At 44.4% G+C, this 5,665-nt stretch overlaps 1 pseudogene; it reads left to right on the top strand.

Annotated features, from left to right (window-relative positions):
- Window positions 1-297: 297 nt before the first annotated feature.
- Window positions 298-3,921, top strand: LOC123425356 (annotated as a pseudogene).
- Window positions 3,922-5,665: the final 1,744 nt, after the last annotated feature.

The following is a 5,665-nucleotide window of genomic DNA, read 5'->3' as shown; positions in this document are numbered from 1 at the left end:
AATAAAAAAATACAATATTAAAAAAAAATAGCGCTAAATTTCAGATACAATAGAACTGTGTGCTCTGTTTTTAATGGGTTGGGCTGGGCTGGGCCTCGGTAATTTTGGTTTTACTTTTAGAATAGTGTTACGCGCCTGCGAGCAGATCTCTACTATAAAAAACACAAAATGACAGATCCAATTCGCAATATTAGTCGTCTGATTACTAATCTAATGACCTAAAATCTCTGTTAACGAAATCGATCGCTAGCTAAACAATAATCCCCCTCGCTAGCGAAACGATAACCCACTCGCCCCATGCTAGCCAACCACACGCCACGCCGCCTGGCACCCGATGACCCCACGCCGCCAACCACTAGGCCCCGCCGCCCCTTCTCACCGCTACAACTGCTCGATCCCCGTCGGCCCTTCTCGCCGCCAACCGACGTGAGGCCAGGGGTTGGCGCACTTCGATTTTCTACTCGCCAGGGGCTTACGACGTCGCGCGAGGCTCCCCGGCGGCAAGCGCGAGGCCGCCTCGTCCTGCAGGTCCGTGGTGGCGAGGTATGGTCTATCTCTGCCCCATCCGCGCTCCCCAACCAACGGAAGTGCCACATGATCGAGTGCCCGGCCGCGGAGCCCGAGGAACCTGGCGCCGACTAGCACGGTAGCACCTCGCGCCTCCCCGCCCGCCTACCCAGCTCGACGCCGCCCCTCCTCCCCCGCTCCCAGGCCGCAGCAGCAGCCTTCCCCCGCTTCGCTCGCGTAGAAGGACGCCCTCCGCGCCGCCGATGAGTTCTTCTCCGAGTGCATATCCTCGAGCGAGTACGGCGACGACGACGACGAGGATGAGGACTCCGAGCCGGAGGACGGCGGGGACGCGGTGGCCGGGTTCTTCCTTGGGTTGTTCGAGCGGGACGCCGCGGTGCGGGGGTACTATGAGCGGAGCCACGAGGAGGGGGAGTTCCGGTGCATGGGGTGCGTTGGGAAGGAAGAGGAAGGGCAGCGGCCGGGCCAAGAGGTTCCAGAACTGCATCAGCGTTGTGGACCACGCGTTGCGGGAGGCCGCTAGCACACCGCGCGCTCGCCGCCGTTGTTTGCCGCGTGCTGGGCTGGGACGCCAAGCGGGGACGGGGCAGAGCTCGACGAGGCGCTCCTTTAGAACATCCCAGGCCATGACCCACCCTCCATGCGGACACCCAAAGCATGATGTAGCACCAACGGCCAGTGGCAAATGCCGGAATAGCAAATGGTGGCCGACAGCGGCGAAGCACAGATCTTGGCGGCGACAGAGGTTGCAGCGTGCAGAAGGGAAATCTTCCCCTCCAACGCCCGAGCTCTTGACAGGGAAGATGTATTCGCAGGCACCCGGATGGAATAAAGGGGTTAGTGGTAAAGCTTCCTTATGTTATAAGAGACGCAAATATGTCAGCTATAAGTTTCTGGAATCAGAGTATTTAGTAGACTGCATTTACTTGAACCACCCATGATATTAGACATACAGAGATTTACGTGAAAGAATGCTAGCAGTAACGAAATCAGGCTGCTATAGTGTTGCGGGTTCAGATGAGTAACTAAAGTTGATTCACATAATTAACATTCAGATAAAAAAACACTTTGTTATGTCATCGGAGAAGCAAAGTTCTTAGTAAAGCATGATTGACAACAGTGAGTAAATCAGGCAACTATAGCAATATGGTTGAAGAGTAGTTCGTACAGTGTATTTAGTTGAAGTTTCTTGATGTGCGAGATGCAAAGATTCTAGAACAGAAGAAATGATTGCAGTAAGTTCACATAATTAGTACATAAATAATGTTAGGAGTAAGTTCAGGCAACTCTACTTTTCTAGGTTGGGAGGAGTAAGTTCACTGCATTCATATACTTGAGAGTAAAATAATGAAAGCTTCCTTGAGCGATGACTGATGAAAAGAATTAGTACATAAAAATGACAAAACAAAAGAAATCAGGGATCTGTAGGTTTGTGGGTTCAGACTTCATAGTAGTTAGAAAACTGAATTAAACTCATACCCCTTGATATCAGCGATGCAAAGACTGTAGTAAAGAAAAATGGACTGCAGTAAAGAAAACAGGCGGCTATAACTTTGTGTGTTCAGAGGAGTTTGTAGCATGCATTCAGATAATTCATGCTTACTGCCATGTGTTTGCAGGCTGAGGATTGGTGCTGCTCCACCAAGCAGGACACCGTGTCTGAATCGAAGTTGCGCGTCCGAGAGGGCCATAAGATTTTTTTGCAGAGAAGACGGCTGAAAATGTGATCACACATGTTCTTGGAACTACATTCGACTCCTTGGGCGAGGACTGTGACTTTTACAATCTGTATTCATGGGAATAAGTTTTTGGCATTCGCTACGGGAAGAGCCAGCTAAATGTGGCGAGGGTAAAATGCATGCAAAAAATAGTCAGTGTCTGCTCGGTGAGTACATTTTGTTGCTGTGAGTTATTTGTTGTCAGTAAGTCACATATACTGGAGTGCAAAGTTTCATCTCATAAGCTGATCGAAAGTTTGTACATAACCACATGCATGGTAAAGTTGGTGAAGAGAACACGGGTATTGTAGATGTGAGTCCCTGCTCTGATTCTACGGGCAGAAGACAATGGATGGTATATTGCGCAACATAGAGAGAATCATAAGCACTCATTTTCCCCTAATTTTGGTATATTTAGGGGAGACCACTACTAAGGGCGAACCTTGCAGTGGAGAGGCATACCAGCAAGATATACACGAGGGCTATGTTTGAGCATTTTGGACACATTTTGTATGAGTGTGGGGCTTATCAGGTTGAAGAGATTGAAAAACATAAGACATACATCGTGATCTATAGTGAAGCAGAGAAAAGAGAGAAATGCTTGAAAATTCCATACAAGGTTACAAACTAACTTACAATGCTAGATGGAGGCAATGAATTCGACTGCGAGTGTGAGCAATTTGCACACATGGGCTTGCTGTTCAGCCATGTACTGAAGGTATGTTAAGAGTGTTTGCGTTTGCCTTTGGTTGTATTTCTTGCTTGTAGATAATTTCAAGATGGTTTAAATGATGATTAGCATGTAATTTCAAGGTGGTTTTAAATCAGCATGATGACCCTCTGCAATTAGTAATCCTTAAAAAGATAGTTTGAGTGTGTATTGATGGTTGAAAAATCATGGACATACATTTGTTCTCTTATTCTAGATTATGTATTGCGCTGTGTTGACAACATTGGAGGGATGCTATGCTACACTGAAGGAAGCTTGAGTGATGGCTATAACAAATGTACCATTGAGCTTATATCATTGTATATAAGCCAAAATGAGTTTATGACAAGGGATAAACTATCCATGCTTAATGTATGTATGAAACTGGGAGTGAAGTGATATTTGTTTGTACCGTTGCATAGCTTGACATGAAAAAGTAAGCTTTGTCATAATGTAGAACAAACTGAAAACTATATGTGATGAGATCATGGATCCATGTTAAGTGTATAATTTGTTTTTCTCTTAATTATTTGGATGCAGATGGTTGAAGACGTAAAAAAATATGCAATCAATTCAAGGTCATGCAGAACATTACCACAAGCTAACATTTACTATATAGACATGGTTAATTTCTAGAAAACTGTTGACAGGGAAATCTAGATGATCAGCCGGCACAAACTTTACCAATATGTTTATTTGTATGAGTTATGATCTATAATTCTCACTTCATGTTACAAAAAATATTTGATGGAATTACTAATTTTGCTATCTTGGCCTTTGTGTTGGTGGTGAGTTGTTAGATTTGTCAATGGGGTTTTACCACGAACATTCATTTTGATTGCTTTCATCAAATTGCTCTAAGATTTTGTACAAAATACGAGAGGTGGTTGTTGTGGCCATAGTACCATTCAAATTCCTCACAACCTGAAGTTTATTCCTCAACTTGTTTTCCACATCTACACGATTGCTGCTGGAGCAAACAAAGTTTTTCTCCGCTATTAATTTTCTTTATATGGGGTGTTGATAGGATGTGGGATACATGGTCTTATTTTTAGGGAGACATGGGCTTCGCTATTGTAGTTTTGAACTAACGACTCGTTCGGTAATCCACCAGCTCCTACAAATTTAAAAATCTACAGAGCACCAGTACAGCCGCTCCATGAATTTTAACTACAGCTCCGTCCGCTTCGAGAGCAGAGCCACGGAGCGGAGAGACTGTGAACAAGTACTAAGGGCACGTTCGGACCCCCTTCGCTCCCGGACTCCGGGCCGGAGCGGAGTGGCGTCCAGTGTTAATTTGCATAGTTATTAAAATGCCGCTCCGCACACTCCGCTCCGGGCCGAACAGGCGCTAAGTCTTGAATTGTTTTAGTTCAAATATGATATAAACTCCAGACTGGAATAAGACACTTTAGTTTTCATCTTACAGCCCTAAGAAAACTACAGAAAATGTGTGCGACGCACTCTATAAACAATTAAAATAGTGCAGTTGTGGTTTCTACCACATATTAGTTTTACTACATATATATTATTTTTAGCCTCGAAATTTCCTCTGATAGCCACAGGGTTTATCCATTTGTATCCTTTTTATTTGATAGAATGTTGTAACGAGACAAAACCTTCCGAGTCCACAAAAGCTGAAAGATTGATCTCGCTGAAAAATTATATGCATGTATTATATCGCTTGAAAACTGATTAAAATTAACATAAACAACATGTTTTTACGCATTAATCAATACGTGCATTTGCACTTACACAACTACTAGTGATTAGAAAAGTCCGTCGCCTCGCTGACCATTGGATGGACACGCTTGGATGGACACGCTAATGGTTGTTCTGACGTGACGACATGAGTAGACAACCCTTTGCAACAAGGATGCTGCTACAAAAATTTCTGCAAAAGAGGATTTGTTGCAAAAAAACAACAAAGGTCTTGTTATAGAATTTTTTTGAAACAAAGCTTTTGTTGTAGATTTGTTTTGACAACAAAGACCTTGTTGCACGAAACAAAATCAGGAATTTTCTTTTTGCGAGACTAAAATAAAACCCTTTTGCAAAAGGAAGCTTGTTGCAATTGCAACATGTCCTTTGTTGCAAAAACAAGACTATCCTCTAACGCCTCATCGCCTTCGTCTGCTCCACCACTTCGCCTTGCCCAGATCAGGCGACACGAACGTTGATGCAAGAGCTTGAGATGATAGTGTCCATGGCCAACCACGGTTGAGGAGAGCGTTGGCGTTGGATGGTGTCGATGGTCATCTGCAACAGCGTTCCTTGGAACCTCCTTGGGAGCGAGTTCAGTTGTGTGGGAAGAAAGAGATTGAGAAAGGCAGAGGAAAGGAAATGGCTGAGAGAAGATGCCTCCTATCGTTCCACCAGATAAGGCTAAGAGAAATATGTTGAGGGACAGAGACGTGGGTGGTCCAATAAGCTACGTGGCATGCAATCAAGATGGCGGACGCGAGCACGTGATAATCAGCCCGCTGATTCTAACCATTCCCCTTATTTTTATACCCAAAAAAGGTATTTGTGTATGGTTTGTAGATTTCATAGCATAACAAAAGGCAAAACATTAGACTTGTTCGGTTTTTCTTGATACGTTGTTCGTTTCAGTTTTAAAATGCATAGAGTGAGGCACAACTAATTGGAGGGCATCCGTGGCCCTGTCCCTAGCGCGAAAAATCCTGACAAGAACTTTTTTATTATTTTT

This window comes from Hordeum vulgare, chromosome 2H, assembly GCF_904849725.1.
Source record: "Hordeum vulgare subsp. vulgare chromosome 2H, MorexV3_pseudomolecules_assembly, whole genome shotgun sequence".
Taxonomy (NCBI): Eukaryota; Viridiplantae; Streptophyta; class Magnoliopsida; order Poales; family Poaceae; genus Hordeum; species Hordeum vulgare.
The sequence above is the reverse complement of the archived record's forward strand: the minus strand, read 5'-3'. Positions and strand labels throughout refer to the sequence as shown.